The 17877-nt window shown below is 48.5% G+C and overlaps 2 long non-coding RNA genes across 2 annotated transcripts; one reads left to right on the top strand and one right to left on the bottom strand.

Moving 5' to 3' along the window:
• The first annotated feature begins 151 nt into the window (after positions 1 to 151).
• Positions 152 to 5030, top strand: LOC125079333 (uncharacterized). Its single transcript, XR_007121088.1, has 2 exons — positions 152 to 420; positions 3097 to 5030. It is a non-coding gene; the product is annotated as an uncharacterized LOC125079333 (long non-coding RNA).
• LOC125079334 (uncharacterized) lies at positions 1541 to 7113 on the bottom strand. Its single transcript, XR_007121089.1, has 3 exons — positions 6435 to 7113; positions 2999 to 3227; positions 1541 to 1954 (listed from the first exon to the last, which is right to left on the bottom strand). It is a non-coding gene; the product is annotated as an uncharacterized LOC125079334 (long non-coding RNA).
• Positions 7114 to 17877: the final 10764 nt, after the last annotated feature.

Genomic DNA, 17877 nt, shown 5'->3' with positions numbered 1-17877 from the left:
CGGAGCCGACCCTCCGGCCTCGGGCATCGGAGCTTCGTCTCTCAGCGGGGCCGCTGTTCTAGAGCTGGGCGCGGGCTGCAAAGCCCGGTCCTCCCGCCTGCGGTCCGCCCCCGGGGCAGGTCTCCGCGCGGGCGGGGCTCTCGCTGGAGTCCCCGCCCCGCCCCGCGCCGCGCCCCGCGCCCCGCACCCCCCGCGCCCTGCTCCAAGGGCCCCGCCAGAGCGGCGACCTGAGGCGCCGGCCCGCCTGCCGGGCCTGTGCTCCCGAGAGAAGGCCCGCCACCACCCGCCGCAGCCCCTCCTGCCGTTCCCCCGGGCCGCGGGAGCGCGCGCACCTCCAGGGCCACGCGGCCTGCCGCCCGGCGGTTAGGGCCCCAGCTGGAACCGTGCCGGGATGACAGCGTCCATCCGCCACGTGGAAAGGTCAATCCTCTCTTGCGCCCGCTTCGTTCAAAGCTTGATGAGACGTTTTCCGAAAACCTCTCGGTGGGCCTTACACACTGCGGATCATGCACCCGCCCAAAGAATTTTGAAAAACTCTTCTCTGCACATTTTTAACTTCACATTACAATGTTAGAAGCTGTCCCAGTTGCAAAGCAGACTATGTGCTTTAGAAGGAAACTGATGCAGCACTCTGCAGAGAATTAGGGAAATGTAAATATCTAACCATTTAATGCCCAGCATCACCACAACACATCAGCTCACCTTCAATGACTGCGAATATTGTATCATTGCCTTTCGTCCTGAACAATCTACTTCCCTCGCAATTTCATTTAATTTTAATTTTGATTCCAATATAGTTAACAAACAGCATTATACGACTTTCAGGTGTCCCCACAGAATTTTAACGTACGCTTACAAGAGATATCTCTATACTCGTATTTCTGAAATAAATATGTGCATGAGCCAATTTAATTTTTTCCTGTGATCATAAAGCTCCAAGTGTTAAAAATGTCTCCCTGATTGCATCACTGATACACTAGTTTCAGTACATTAGTTACACAGTTGATCAAAACAATATAGATCATAAATACTGATAATTACTAAAGATAAAAAGTAAAATTCTACTACAAACGCAATCTTAATGGGGGCTTCAGCTCATATTTGAGCAACCTGTTCAAACGTGTGTTTGTTGGTATTACCTATTATTAGAGTATGACCGGTTCAGCACAGATTCTGCTCCGTTTTTCCATACCAAAAGGTAAGTGTTGAAAACCTTCTCTACATAAGTAAATATAGATAGGACCAGAAAAATGTTTTTATGTCAATTTTTCACAATTTTCTGAACTTCTGCTTTATACCCCCCCTTAATATTTAATGATCTTTAATTGAAATTTAGTTATCAGGAGACCACTCAATTTTGTTGAAATCAGTGGCCTGGAAACCATGGGCCTTGTGTTGCCAGAGTTAGGAAATTAAAATACAGGTTATGGGGCACTTGGGTGGCTCAGTCGGTAAAGCTTCTGCCTTCGGCTCAGGTCATGATCCCGGGGTCCTGGGACTGAGCCCTGCATCGGGCTCTCTGCTCAGTGGGGAGCCTGCGTCTCCCTCTGCCCCTCATCCCACTCACTTGTGCTCTCTCTCTCTCGAATGAATAAAATATTTTTAAAATAAAATATAGGATACCTGGTTAAATTTAAACTTGAGATAAATAACTTTTTGGTGTAAGTTTGTCCCATGCAATGTATGATTCATTGCTTATCTTACATTCAAATTTAACTGGATGTCTCATAGTCCACTGGGCACTTCCGTAGGCAGATATCATTTTTTGAACAATAATAGCAATTATTTCTAATTGTCCAGGAAGATTTTACACTGAGGGGCAATATACTATTTTAAAACCCAAGATGGGTGAGAGGTGAGCCTGTCCTTTTCAGAAGAGCAGGGCTGATGAGAAGACAGGAGCGGTCTGGCCCCCTGAGCAGCTCGTTTCCAGGCCGATCTGTTTCAGGAAGAGCTACATGAGGAAGTTAAGGGTCAGGCTGTCAGTTCCCTTTGAACGGTTTGAGTTCCCTTTGCCTATGACTAAGTCTTTGCGAAGACCCAGTTACCCAGCACAAGGGAGCACCTACGCCAATTTAAACACAGGGCCTGGGACAGCTGGGTGGCTCTGTGAGATAAGTGTCCAACGCTTGACCTCAGCTCAGGTCTTCATTTCAGGGTCGTGAGTTCAAGCCCTGCACTGGGCTCCATGCTGGGTGTGGGGTCTACTCAAAAAAAAGAAGAAGAAGAAGAAAGAAAGAAAGAAAAGTAGAAAACAAAACAAAACTGGGCCATGCACCTCTGACTCTATGAGAGCCGAGATCAGACCCGCCAGGGCCTGGAGGAGATCACTGTGTCTCCTCTGCCACGTTTCACCCAACTTTAATGGTTGATGTTTTTCTTAAAGATTCATTTACGTATTTTAGAGAGTGTGACGGGGCGGGGTGGGGGAGGATGCAGAGTGAGAGGGAGGGAGAGAATCCCAAGAAGGTACCCGATGCGGGACTCAACCTCACGAGCCTGAGACCATGACCTGGGCCAGACCCGGAGCTGGTCGCTCAACCAGCTGCGCCCCCGGGGGGCCCGAAGCGTGGGCTTCTGCCAAGGACCGCCTTCCTGTGGCGGCGCTGAGCCGCGCGGCAAGGCCGGCCTGTGTCTTGCGCACAGGATCCCAGCACCGGCAGGCACCTGTGAGGAGCTGCTGTTCAACAGACACAGGCCGGTCCCGCCTCCTGGGCCTTCTGCATTCTAAACCTGCACCCAGGTTTTTAGTATTGGGACTTACCTTATATTTTCCCTCTAACCCTGTGACTATCCCAAGTATTTTATATAAAAACTCCATTTTTTCCTTCCAGCACTCACATATAACCTATTTTCTCTCCGATACCCTTTTAGACACAGAAGCAAGCAAGGAAATGCTTGAGGACAGTGACAGAATGACACACGGGGCCATTTCTATCTGATTTACGCACTTTCCTCTGCTGTCCGCGTGTAGGCAAGGTGTGAGAAGCATGCTTACCCCGTTCCTGGTTTGGAAACTTGGTAATGTTCACCTCTGGTGTGTTCTCAATATCCAATTATTAAATAACCAGTTTTAAAATATTTTTTTCCCTTCAGGTAATCAGGATGAACACACACTCTTTCTCCGGAAGGAGTTTCCCAGGGTAGAAAGGCTCTAACGTCAGTCCCAGCTATTTCACTCTAAGTTCTTACATTTTTAGCTGAAGAGATCCGTTCTGCCCGGGACTCTAGAAAGGAAAGCAAAAGTGAAATTGAACAAAGGGGACATGCTATTCTGACTCCAAAGTAAATATGAAAGTCCTCATGAGTGCCGGGGATTTCCTGGTCCACTGGCAACTTGATGACTTGCAAATGAAACAATGGGATCAGCCTGGAACAAGTGCTAATGAAGAAATCCGCAGGAAGTCCTGTCACAGGGACAGAGCAGTCCTCCAGGTGACGTCTGCCCTTCCGAGTGGCAGCTTACTGGTGAATTCTTTGTCCTGAGAGTGCTTCATGGACATCGCTGACACAGTCTGAAGTCACCCAGATGGAGATCAAGAATGCCTTCCATCAGCCCAGAAATTTCCTTCATGCCTCTTTCCAGGGGACACTTATACAGACACGCCACCCTGGCCTCAAACACTCCTGGGATGGGTCTCATGGCGGCTTCAGCCTGTCTGCTCTGACTTCACATACGTGGACTTGTATGGCTTCTCTCCCTCACCTCCCTCCTTTTATCCACGTGAGAGCGCGTGCCCGCCGCTTGCTGTCTTTGCCAACACACAGTATCCCACCAGATAAATATAGCCTAGTGATGTGGGGCTCCATCCTGGGACCCCACAGTCTATTGTTCTCCTGCTGATGGACATGGGGTTACTTCCTGTGTGGTCCCATAAGCAGAGCGAAGCTAGGGATGTTCTGGCTCAAGCGTTTTTGTCAGTCTCTGGATTCATGTCTGTTTTATAAGTACCTGGTAGGTAGGTTTGTATTTCATTTCATGAGGCGCTGCCAAGACTGTGACAAGGTGTTGGCAGCATTTCACACTCCCACCAGCAATACATCACAATTCTAGCTGCTCAACGCCCTCTGAGGACTAAGTCTGATCTCTTGAGTATGCTCTGGTATCTCATTATATTTCTAATTTTTATTTCCTGGTAATTAATGACGTCGAATGTATTTTCCTATATTCTTTCTTGACTTAGACATCAACCTCTCTGAAACGACTGTTCAAATCTTTAGTTTTAAACCAAACAGACTGACTTATTATTTTTTAAGATATATTTATTTATTTTAGAGAGAGGTAGAGAGAGTGTGTGTGCATGCTCATGCAAGCGGGAGGAGGGGCAGAGGGAGAGAGAGAGAAGCCCAAGCAGACCCCACACTCAGCAGGGAGCCCGGTGCAGGGCTCAGTCTCACACCCCAGGGTCTGTGACCTAAGCAGAAGTCAAGAGTCAGATGCTTAATTCGCTGAGCCACCCTGGTGCCCCCAACTTTTTATTATTGATTTAAGGGAGTTCTTTACATATTCTGGGTATCAGACCTGTTATATACGTTGTGACTTTTTTTTGCCAAGTTGGTGGCTTGTCTTTTGCCTTTACAGTTTCTTTTAATGAGTAGAATATATTAATTCTCATGGAGCCTAAGTTAACAATATTTTCTTTCATGTAGAATGCATTTTATACCCCATTTAAGAAATCTCACCTACCTCAAGGTCATAAAGATTTTCTTCTATGGGTTCTCTTAGAAGCTGTGATATTAACTTTTGCACTTAGGACTATGATTCTTCTCAGATCAAATTTTGCATGTGGCGTGAGTGGAGAGGCAAGGTTCATTTTTTTTTTTTTCCTAAACATTGTTCCAACACAATTTATTGTAAAGTTCCTTTCCTCATTGAATGCTTTACTGTCTTTGTCAAAAATCAACTGAACTTATATGTGGAGGTTCCTTTTTGAACTCCATATTCTGTTCTGTTAATCTCTTTCTCTATCCTTATGACAATACTGTACTGATCACTGTATTTTTAAAGCAAGCGTTGATATCAAACAGCATTATTTGAACTCTGTTTTTCTTCAAAATTGTCTTGGCTGTGTCCTTTAAATTTTCATATAATTTTTAGAATTGTGAATGTATTTTTAAAAGTTGCTGGGAGTCTGATTAGCATTACGTTTCATCTGTCGATCGGTTTTAGAAGTATTGACATTTCATTGTTCCGAGCCTTCTAATCCGCGAGTGAATACAGCCTCTCTCCATTTGCCTTCTTTAATTTCCTTGTTTTCAGTACAAAGAGAGAGAGACAGAGAGAGAGCACAAGCTGGGGGAGCAGCAGAGAGAGAGAGAGAAGCAGGCTCTGCCCTGAGCAGGAGCCCGATGCGGGGCTCGAACCTGGGATCCCAGGATCATGGCCTGAGCCGAAGGCAGACACTTAACCCACTGAGCCACTGAGGCGCCCCTTGTTTTGTTTTGTTTTGCTTTGCTTTTTATTGGTAATCTCGACTTGGGTTTTGGGGCCCTGGGAGAGAGAGCAGGCTCACTCCTGACCAGAGGCTAGAGAACAGAGGCGTCCGCCTCGGACCAGACCAGCCCTTACAGGAGCCGAACAGCTGGACAGGAAGCAGCTCTGCGCTGACCGCGCTGGCTAGGACGGAACTCTCAGATGAGGGAAGCCGGTTCCAAGCAAAAGACCAGGTGGAAGCAGACGAAGATGGCGTGAAGTTGCGAGAGAGAGACAGAGAGAGAGAGAGCGAGCGAGCATATCCAGACAGGTGCCCGCCCGCGGGGAGGCTCTGGTGAGGACGGCTGTCCTGCTCCCAGAGCTTCCCTGACCCCCTGACTGTAGCTTTGAGGGTCTGAGACCCAGAAGCTCTAAAAGCTGAGGCGATCGACTCCAGACGCCATGTGCCTCATTCCACCACTTCCCCCACTGACAAGAGGCAGGAGGGTAACTGAGGGACATGCCGGGATTCTCGGGGCCACGCTGCTCTGCCGCGGAGGGAGGCTGTCCCGGCCCTTCTCGGAGCAGCACTGGGCAAGGCCTGAGAGACATGTTCGTCCTCAGGCTCAAGAGACACTGAATTGTGGGCTTGTGTACCTCGGTCCCGGCCCTGAGCAAATGCAAGATGGGCACGGATAGGCCTCCCCAAACTGGGGGCAACCACGAAACAAGAGGGTAGTTGTTGAAACCGTCTTACAACCTCTGCACTGAATGGGCACAAAATCTTCCCCCAAACAAACCACCTTAAACTGTCTGGAAACCACAGGCGTCCTTGGTTCGGCTAGTCAGGGTTTTGAGGTAAACGGAGTAAGCTGGCGCAGAGGTGAGGCCGGGCAACCCACAGCTGGCTAGTCCGGCCTAGAACTCTGCTTTCCCCCCCCAGCTGTGTGGCTGTGACAGACACTGCCCACCCCAGTCCCTGTCCCTCCCTGTGCACCCGACTCCCGCTGCTGGCTTACACCTGCGACCCACTCTGGAGCACGGCCTTGGAGGACGGGCGTCTGCGACCACTCCTACAGCCACCAGCTCTGCCCCCCTTGCTCTTCCACCTGGATCCCGTGAGGCTAGACGCCTTCCTTGTTCAGCTCAGTCTCCCTGCTGGATCCCGCCGCCCTGCTTGGCCACAGGCTCTCTTGAAGGGCAGGACACGCTCAACAGATCAGGCGGTCCTGAGCCCACGCCAGCTTCTGCTTCGGAGAGCCCGGCAGAGCGACGCCGGCAGCAAGTTGCCCGACCGGCGCGGGTCCGCACTCAGCTGCAAAATGGGCTCACGCCCTGGGAGCGCTGCCAGGATTCACGGAGCCGAGACCCGCGCGGCACTTAGGAGAGTGTCTGGCACATAAAAGGAGCTCAGGGACGTCAGCGCTTATCATCAGTGCCAGTGGATACAAAGTTACGGCAGTTCTTCACAGTGACTTTCAAACACCTGATTACTACAGTGGTTTTAGGAGTGATGCTTCTCGGGCTCAGTGTCTTACTTTTACCATTAGTCACAGGGAACAGGGGACGTAGCGTCAGCGTCTCACAGCAGCTGCGGCACAGCTGCGACAAAGCGGCTCCCAGGCGGTTCATGCTGAGGACAGGAAGCACACACTTCAGGCCCCTCCCCCGTGCCTGGCCGCAGAGCAGTAATTAGGTAAATCACGCCTGGACCACTGAGCATCATACAGCTGTCAAAACTCATAGGATGTTGGGGCACCTGGGTGGCTCAGTGGGTTAAAGCCTCTGCCTTCGGCTCAGGTCATGATCCCAGGGTCCTGGGATCGAGCCCCGCATCGGGCTCTCCGCTCAGCAAGGAGCCTGCTTCTCCCTCTCCCTCTGCCTGCCTCTCTGTCTACTTGTGATCTGTCTGTCAAATAAATAAATACAATCTTAAAAAAAAAAAAACTAATAGGATGTTGCCAACAGAAGCAAATTTAAATTCTTTCCAGAGGAATGCATCCTCAAAAGGGGTTTCAAAAACACATGTGGACCTGAGCTCCCAGGTAAGGGTCACAAGACATCCAGAATCATCAAATATAAAAGAAGTACATCTAGTATGCTTATAGAAATAAAAGAATTGACTAAAACCAAATGAAATCAGAGAGGGAGATAAACCACAAGACTCTTCACTCGAGGAAACAAACTGAGGGTGGGGAGGAGGTGGGGGGATGGGAAGGCTGGGGGACGGGCATGACAGAGGGCACGTGGTTATGAGCACTGGGGGCTGTATGCAGCTGATGATCACTGACCTCTACCCTTGAAGCCAATTTTACACTATATGTTAATTAACTGAATTTAAAATAAAATTAACTTAAAAAAAAAAGAAATAAAAGAGGGAATTGAAAATATGGGTAAGGAGCAAGAGATAAAAAATAAACAGGCAGATTTGTAAAAGGACAGAATAGACTAGAAACTGGAAAATCATCAGTGAAACTAAAACCTTAATGAGATAATTAAACTGCTAATGAAGAGAGAGGGAGCTGGCTAATGAGCTTGATCTGCAACCTGTAGAGAGTGCCAGACTGCAGCACAGAGATGAACCAACAGTAAAGTGGAAACGTTAGTTACGGAGGGTTTGTCCAACTCCAGACACACAAGATGATAAAGAGACAGGAGAATTCAGTAAAAAGGAGTAGTGACTGAGACCTTCCCAGAAACTGTGAAAGACTGAGTCAGTAATTCAAGGCAGCAACTGCTTCATTAAGCCACAAACCAAAATCACCAGTGAATATTCTAGAACAGAGGGGTTCCCAGACAGATTTGAAAAGCCCTTTACAATGGCCAATAAGAACTCTGATTTCTTAGGGATATTCTCAGAGGTACCTTGTTGGCTCACCTTGCTGGTAAATGTCATCTCTCATAAGGCAGAGGAAGAGGTTAACACTGACCCTCACTGTCACCAATGGAAGAAACGGCTGATGAACTAAACAACAACAGGACCTCGAGAGAAGAGAGCAACGGTATCGTTTATTTTTCTTAATATGGCTGTGGTAGGTTGCATTCTCTGGCAAACCGACCCTCAGAGGGAGACCGTGTGCAGGTGGGTCACGGGACATCGCTGTCAGAGATGCTGCCCTTCGGCTCCTCACAGGCCCCACCGAGCACCTCCGCCGAGTGCCACCAGCAGGCAGCCCTCCCTCAGCTGGGGCGGGGAGTGAGTGCCCTGGATCGGGGCCCCGGGGACAACGCTGGCTGCAGTCCCACGTCCACCCTCAGCTGGAGGAACACACATTCCAGAACGGCTGCAGGATCCAGAGAAAACTGAGGCCACCTGAGAAGGGCAGAGGGCAGAGCCTGCATCCAATCGACAAATATTTCGGCCAGACTTACTGTTGTCAAACGGCGCAAGGACACCAGAAAGAGTGAGGGATGACAGACGGTCGTGACTGGCGGAGTGCCGGAGACGGCCGCTGCCTGCTGGCGAGGGTCCGTCCTAAGCACTCCTGCCCTACTCCCAGGGATGTCCAGTTGGTAGCCTGAACTGGGCCTCAGTGGAAGTACTTCCACCACGGAGACTGGAGAAAGCTACAAAACAGAGATTTTACCCCCAAAGAGCCAACTGTTAAACACGCACCAGCACAGTACAGGACCTGACTTCTGAGCTGATAATCCCACAGAATGCGAAGGTGAAAGCTGTCCGCTTGCCTCTGGTTACACACACCTGTGCACACCTGACAGGTGGGTTACAGACACTCCTAGATCGTCCGAGGCAAGAGCCTCAGACTCGCGCGGCCCAGTGGAAATCTGTGAGCCACATACATAACTTAAAATGGTCTAGCAGTGGGACGCCTGGGTGGCTCAGTTGGTTAAGCAGCTGCCTTCGGCTCAGGTCATGATCCCAGCGTCCTGGGATCGAGTCCCACATTGGGCTCCTTGCTCTGTGGGGAGCCTGCTTCTCCCTCTGCCTCTGCCTGTGCTCGCTCTCTCTCTTTCTGACAAATAAATAAATAAAATCTTTAAAAAAAAATTGTCTAGCAGCCCTATTTTTTTTTTAAAGTAAAAAGAGCAAAATTGTCATTATATATTTTATTTAACCCAGTATATCTAGATTATGATCATTTCAACATGTAATCAATACAAAAATATTTTGCTTTGGGGTGCCTGGGTGGCTCAGTGGGTTAAGCCGCTGCCTTCGGCTCAGGTCATGATCTCAGGGTCCTGGGATCGAGCCCCGCATCGGGCTCTCTGCTCAGCAGGGAGCCTGCTTCCGCCTCTCTCTCTGCCTGCCTCTCTGCCTGCTTGTGATCTCTCTCTGTCAAATAAATAAATAAAATCTTAAAAAAAAAAAAAATATTTTGCTTTTTACTACATTTTCAAGACCCAGATGTATGTTACCCTTAATGGCACATCTCCACCCAGGTGCTCAGTTTAGGAGTTGGGAAGATGGTGGAGTAGGAGGACCCTAGACTCACCTCATGCCATGAACACAACTAGATAATGAACAAATCATCCTAAATAGGGCGCCTGGGTGGCTCAGTGGGTTAGGCCGCTGCCTTCGGCTCAGGTCATGATCTCGGGGTCCTGGGATCGAGTTCCACATCGGGTTCTCTGCTCGGCGGAGATCCTGCTTCCCTCTCTCTCTCTGCCTGCCTCTCCATCTACTTGTGATCTCTCTCTGTCAAATAAATAAATAAAATCTTAAAAAAAAAAAATCATCCTAAATACCCACGAAATCGACCTGAAGCCTAAAAGAAAAAAGTCCACCACTAACAAGAGAGATGAGGCCACATCGAAGAAGGTAGGGAGTGCAGAGACACAGTTTGGGGAAGAAAGAGACTGTGGCCACCACAGTAGGGAGGGAGCCATGGTCATGGAGAAGAGTAAGACACTAGCACCCAGGGGAACACAAGGGAAAACGAATCCGCAAAGCCACTTGCTGGGGGAAATGGAGGGGCTGATTTCTGTGAGTTCCTGCATCCAGTGGGGCTTCAAGCTTAGAGCTCTAAGGACAGGGGGCTGGGCTCAGGGAGAGCCCGGAGGGCACTGAGCTGCTTCTGGAGAGAAGACAGAGCAAAGAGCCTGCTGACATACGGTGTAGAAACAGCGATCTGAAGAGTGCCTGGGGCACACAGCTGGGAGGTTAGGTGCTCATCTCCAAGAGTCCTGGAGAAACAGCATTCATACAGTGACCACTAAATAAACCAACACCCCGACCCCCCACTCCAATGGAACCACTCCACTCCATCACCCTTGCCTCAGTCCCAGCAGCAGGCCCATCCCTCAGAAGACTGGCCCAAACCCTTACTTATACCATGTCTCCCAGCCTAGGAGTTTTGCTGGGCTTCTGCTTCAGTGGTGGTGCCAACAGGCCTTGCTTCACAGCAGACCAGAGCACACTTAGTTAAAACTTGCCACATTCAGGTCAAGGACCAGACGCTGTCCACAACATGCAAACAGCCTCTGAAATGACTGGCCTGATGGATGAAGTGGCCAGGACAAAACAGAAGCGTACATGCAGCACATACTAGGGACACTCCTGGAAGGACCAGACCCTAGGGAACAGGGGACATGACACAGCAGGGCAGAACAGGGCCTCTTCTTCGTAAGGTCATTACCCTCAAGTGCAGAAGACAGCTCACTTTCCTAACACACAGAAATAGACACAGAGAGGCAGACAAAATGAGGAAACAGAGAAACTTATAAACTGAAAGACAAGGTCACAGCCAGAGATCCAAGAGAAACAGATCTAAGTAACATGCTTGATAGAGAATTTAAGTAATGATAAGGATACTCACCAGACTTGAGAAAAGAGTTAAAGACATAAGTGAGACCCTTAACACAGAGATAAGGAATAACAAAGCAGAGATAAAGGGCTTAGTAAATGAAATGAGAAACATGTTTGGTGAAATGAACATCAGGCTGGAAGAAGCAGAGGAATGAATTCATGACTGAGAAGAAAGTAATGGAAAGTTCTCAAGCTGAACAAAAGAGAGAAAAAAGAACTGAGCAAAATGAGCATAGACTTAGGGAACTCAGTGACTCCATCAAATGTAATAACATTTGTATAACCTGAGTCCCAGAAGAAGAGAAAAGGGGGCAGAAAATTACATGAAGAAATAATAGCTGAAAACGTCCCTAATCTGGGAAAGGAAACAGAAATCTACATCCAGGAGGCACAGAGAACCCCCAAGAAAATCAACAAAAGCAGATTCACATGAAGACATATGTAATTAAAATGGCCAAAAAAAGTAGTGATAAAGAAAAAATTTTTAAAGCAGCAAGAGAAGACAGTTACATACCAGGGGAACCCCATTAGCCTAGCGGGGGACTTTTCTGCAGAAACTCGGCAGGCCAGAAGAAAGTGGCAGAGATATTCACTGTGCTGAATGGGAAAAATCTGCAGACAAGAATATTCTATCCAGCAAGGCCGTCATTCAGAACAGAAGGAGAGATAAAGTGGTTCCCAGATGCAAAATTTACATCAACATACTTGATCTGGATTAGATTTCAAAAAACTCATAGTTGAAAAAGTAGATTCACAAACCCAAGTTGTTCCAAACATACTTAAAATCTTCAAATAACTAAACCAAATATGAAGCTTATTTTAATATTTGTATTCACACTGAAAAAACCCGTCTTTTCTAAAAATTGATTTGACTTTGAAGGAAAAGCATATCCAGTGGCCATCAGGCTAAGCAGTTCAGTCTGGTTCAAGTAAGTTTGAATATCATCATGTTAGCTTTCTAATCCCATGAAAATAGTTTTTACAGTTTATGACCTGACATTACCTTTAACAACATAAAAAGAGCAACTTTCTGACAGCACATTTGCAACACTTTTAATAACACAAAACTACAAATATAAACCACACCTGAAAGCTCCCGTTCAAATTTGTATGTACTCTCTTTGAACAGGACCCTGGGATCATGACCTGAGCTGAAGGCAGAGGCTTTAACCCAATGAGCCACCCAGGCGCCCATGAACTGGTTTTTAAATTTAGGTTATATGTGCACCTATCTTAAATGTACCATTAATGATTAGTGTGACTGAGGGGGATGCAGTCGGTTAAGCCTCCGACTCCTGGTTTGGGCTCAGCTCCTGATCACAGGGTTGTGAGACAGAGCCCCCTTGTTGGGCCCGTGCTTAGCACAAGACTCTGCCCCTCCGTCTGCCCCTCACCCCTGCACGCACACACTGTCTCTCTACAATAAATAAACGAATCCTTAGATGATAATAATAATGATGATTTGATTGACTATTGCACAAGACCTTACGGTTCTCAATAATATTTTTTCTTATGCAAATGTCATGCGCTAAAACAAACTCTCGTGTTTGGCACCCTTAAGAGAAAAAGGGTATCAGTTTCAAAACAATGTCTGTCAAAGCTCAGTAAATTCAGTAATGTGACAGTTCATTGCACACACGGAAAAGCAATTCCACATTAATGCAAGGGTATGAACTTCCAGTTATAAAATGATGAAATTCTAAGGATCTGATGTGCAGTGTGGGATCACAGGTAACAATACCGTATTGCTAAGGCGCCTGGGTGTGTCCGTCGGTCGAGCGCCTGACCCTTGATTTCAGGTCAGGCCACCATCTCAGGATTGTGGGACTGAGCCCTGTATTGGCCTCCTCACTCAGGACAGAATCTGTTTGTCCTTCTTCCTCCTCCTCCCCCGACTCGTGCTCTCTCTCAAATAAATAAAATCTTAAGAAAAAAGTAATGTATATTTGCAAGTCGCTGTGAGAGTAGATCTTCAATTTTTCTCAACAAATACCCCCCTCTAAAAAGGAAGTAAGTAAAGGGATGGAAGTGTTAACTAATCTTATTGTGCATAATCATCATGTACACCTTAAACTTACACAATATTACATGTCCAGTACATCTCAACAAAGCTGGGGGTAAAACAAAGAAAAGCAATTCTAAATTTATTATTAATAACAATGTGTTTAAAAAAAATTTTTTTTTTTTGGAGCCCAACATAGGGCTTGAACTCATGACCCTGAGATCAAGACTTGAGCAAGATCAAGAGTCAAGAGGCTTAACCGAGCCACCCAGACGCCCCTTTCTGGTTTCCCTCCACCCCGCGGAATTACGTAACACTGTTGATTATGGTTCAAATACTCCACATCTTAATTCATGTTAGAAAAATGTGTCGTGAATTACTGATTTGTACCATGAACAATTCTGGTATGTATGTTAATTCTCACACCGACAGAGCCAGGTTACAAATAAGCTTTCTGCTGTTTGCAGCTTCAAGGTTTGCTCGCTCTTATGCGGCGTGAGATGCGTGAGAACACAGAGAGCACACTGCCAGGTTTTGTCTTTGATAACTGAAAATTCAGCAAACATTCTTTCATTTCAAGAAAACTTGAAATGGTCATGGGACTAAAAGGCACAGCACAAGAAACACAGTGATGTTATAGCAGCGTTGGGACAGACAGTAGTCACTCTGAGGTGAGCACAGAGCCTTGTCTAAACGTGTCCAGTCACTGTGTTGCACACTGGAAACTAGAGTAACATGTGTCTACTACATTCAAATTAAAAAAATTATTTTAAAGAAGAAAATCTTGAACTGGAGTTAACAGTAATGTAAATCTTTGTAAAAATCTTTTACAAGTCAACCAATGAACATTGGTAAACAACACAAGACCGTCCCACTCAGTGTTTTCTCCTTCCTGCAACAGTTCTATCAAGTGGGGCTGATTCGCAGCATTTGCACGCACAGACTGAACAATTTTTTTAAAAAAGATTTTATTTATTTATTTGACAGACAGAGATCACCAGTAGGCAGAGACAGGCGGGGGGCGGGTGGGGGGAAGCAGGCTCCCCGCTGAGCAGAGAGCCCGATGCGGGGCTCGATCCCAGGACCCTGAGATCATGACCTGAGCCGAAGGCAGACGCTGAACTGACCGAGCCACCTGGGAGCCCTAGAGATTACTTTAAAAATAATAATAAATAAACTTTAAAAATGATTTTCTTTCCTGGGCAAGAATGTAAGGCATTTAACATCCAACTAAACCGCAAGCTCAGATCTGGTTAAACGCCATTTTTAAAGATTATATCGGATATTTATTTCTCATTTGGTCCAGCCCGATCCCCCCCGCCAGGTCTCCATGGGGAAAGTGTAAGAACTCAGAGGTTAGGATCAATAAGGGAGCTGTGAGAAGCCAATAACAACTCTAAAAACTTCTTGTTTCTTGTCTGGAGCGAATGACTTCTAAACAAAAAAGACTATTTCATCAACATCGTTGTTTGTAAAAATCACGCAGACTAACAGAAAAACTGAAAATGAGCCATCATTCTTTTTAAAAAAATGAAAGGAAGGGCATTTTGCAGACAGTTCAGAGTAAATAACCATTTTGAGCAAGAGTCTATCAGGAATTAGTCAAAGGGGAGTAGCGAGCTTTCAGGAAAGGAAGCTGGGCTCAGCCACCGGGCCTGACACACCATGTCCTGTGGAAGGTGCTGACGCCCGAGTCAGAAGGTGCTCAGAGCACTGGCGGCGCCTCCCGCCCTCCTTCTGGCAGAATGGACACACACCGCCTCGACGGTGGCCTTGAGTGGCATCGATTTTTTTTTTTTTTAAATAAACGCTACCTCCAGTGAGGGGCTCCCACATAGGGCCCCGAGACCACGGGCGCACACCGCACCCGCAGCCCGCCGGGCGCCCCGCAGCGCACTCGGCTCCTCTGGTGTTCACACCACTGGATGTGCGTTGAGGAGCCTCCTCGCCCTGCAGATTTTCACGATGTCTCTGAAGAGATGATGCCTCGGGTCTGACCTTACACGTGCCTTTGCAATAGTTCAGTGCATCCTCCAGATCCCCGGGAGCCGAGCAGGAAGACACTGCTCGTCCTTTCTTCCGAGCTGCAGAAATCCCGGCGTGCAGCCGGTAAGACAGATCGCACTCGGAACACAAGCCCGCACAGCCCAGACTGCTGTCTACACGGTCCTCACCGAGGCAAAAACCAGCTCAGCACAGAGCTGCACAAACAGGATTCAGAGCGTGGCCCATGCAACGGGGTCGTGGTCTCAGCGGTCTCTGCTTCCTCTAATTACTGGAACTCTGTTCCCATGCAAATCCCTTTATCCTGGGCCACACCCCGCCGACTTCCCCTTGTCCCCGTGGCCAGGACAAGTCTCTGCTGGGGCTGGCACCAACCTGTTGCCGTGGCCTCTCCCCCTGTGGCTGGTGCTGGCTGCTCCTCCTGCCTCCCCTCCCTGGCATAGCCCCAGCAGTCCCCCTAACCCCAGGGACAGACCTGGAAGCCACAAGAACCTATGACTTTAGACAGCTGACCCTCTTCCAGTGTGGGGATCAGGGGCGCCAGCTCCCTTGCCGTTGGAAATCCCGTACAACCGCGGCCTCCCCACGGTTTCCTGGGAGCCTGGTGCAGAGCGTACGTGGCCGAGTCGTACGTGAGTTGTGTGCGTTCCAGACTATGCTCTTATAGCCCAGCCGGCTCGAGAAAAGAGCACGTGATCAAGAAAGTCCTGAGAGAAAGTACCGGCTGTGCCGCGTCGGAAAGCCCGTGGGTCGGTGGACGCGCGTGGCGCACGTGCACACCGTGCGGCCACCAGCCCGGCCACTCATCCCCCGTCCATACCCCACACTGAGGCTTCATGACTTTCCTTGTTCGTGTCTGCTGCTGCCGTACACGTAGTGTGGCTGGACTGCCACCTCGCAGAGGCCGTGTGTCGGACTCACTGGAAGCCCGGTGTGAGGAACACGGGGACTCCCCGTCTCCGGGGCCTGGGGCCCAGCCCACACTCCATAAATACTTGTCAGGTCAAAGCATGAAAATTTCAGTTTAATACACAGAAGTTGGCAACCACATAAGTGTTCAAACATGGAAAGGACTTCCCCCAAAGGCTCTGAGCTTCCTGCCAGCGGGGCCACGGGCAGACCGGACTCCGGACAGCACACTCAGCTGCTAACTGGAAACAGGGGGACACCGGAGAGCTACATTTCCATGAAATGTGACTGCGACAGCTTCCCGTAAGCCGCTGGAGGCGAGTTCCGAAAATGTGTGTTCACTTGACCCACAAAACCCCACAAAATCATGCAAATCAAGAGGTTCAAATCTTCATGTTCACTTTAAGGACACACGTGAGCCCTTCCAGGCCATTAAGCATATGCAGATCCGGAAAGCCACCAAGTCTCTGAAGGCTGTCACTTTGCGGACACAATGTCTGCCGTCCTGTCAGGGCTCAGGTGGGGTGGGCCATGCGCCCGGGGTCCAGACATGGGGTCGTGGCCCCAAAAAGTGCTGGACTTTTACTGCATGTGCTTAAACATGCAGAGTCATGCCGGACCTCAGGGTTTCGATGTAGGTCGATGTAGGGTCTCTGGTCCCAGAGCACATCCAGGAGAACAAAGCCCCAGGATGCAGAACTTGCTGGGCTCAGGTTCCGACAAACCCACACGAGAGCTCTCCCTGCCACGTGAAGACAACCCGGGCCGAACATGAGCAGACTGTTCCTAAACCAGAGAAGGGGCCGACACCGAAGGAAAAGAAATCCCAGAAGAAACCCAAGAAAAGAAAATTTAGGTCCCAGGAGTAAATTCTGCATAAAATAAGTGAAAATAAAAGTTGGTTTTTTTTTTTAAAGGTGACTGTTATAACATTTAAAGATAAAAGATGATAGAAATGCCATTGGAGTTTTCATCAGTGCCACTGACTGCTCTCCCCATCCCCCAACTCTCTTCCCACACGTGTACTCGGCCCTCCACCCCCCACCTTTATGCGGCCACCGGCGCACCCAGCCCCACCTCACCCCCGTCCTGTGAGATCTGTCTCCAGCCTGAATTTCACCGCTGGGGGTGTCCAAATGTCTATGATTTTCTGGAAAGGTATGTGGTCTTGTGACCCCCATGCCTCTGTCCAACCAGTACCCACAAGATGAGAAATCTAGGTTTGTCATCATTTTCCACCAACCCGAGGACATGGACTCTCCAGAATCATGGCGTCACGTACTGCCCATGATGAAGGGAACGTTTCCACGCAGACCTGGCAGAGTCCCCTCATCGATCTCCTCTCACCGCTTAGCACCAAATTCCTTCCTTCTGTAAAGCTGTGACCCCCACTACACTCAGGCTTTCGGGTCCAACACACCCCCAAACGCTCACTTACCAAGTGTCTGGGTTCCAAACAACAGTGCTGGCTTTACCTATGAGCGGCTGTGGTGCACACTGTCCCCAGGATTTTAATGGCTTCTTTCTACTGCAACAATGTACTTTGACTCTTGCTCTATCCCACACATCAAATATGTTTAATTTTTTTTTTAAGATTTTATTTATTTATTTGAGAGAGAGACAGTGAGAGAGAGCATGAGCGAGGAGAAGGTCAGAGGGAGAAGCAGACTCCCCATGGAGCTGGGAGCCCAATGTGGGACTCGATCCCAGGACCCCGGGATCATGACCTGAGGCGAAGGCAGTCGTCCAACCAACTGAGCCACCCAGGCGTCCCAAATATGT

The sequence above is a fragment of the Lutra lutra genome, chromosome 10 (genome assembly GCF_902655055.1).
Source record: "Lutra lutra chromosome 10, mLutLut1.2, whole genome shotgun sequence".
Lineage (NCBI taxonomy): Eukaryota > Metazoa > Chordata > Mammalia > Carnivora > Mustelidae > Lutra > Lutra lutra.
Note: the sequence above shows the minus strand (reverse complement) of the source record. Positions and strands in the feature narration are given on the sequence as shown.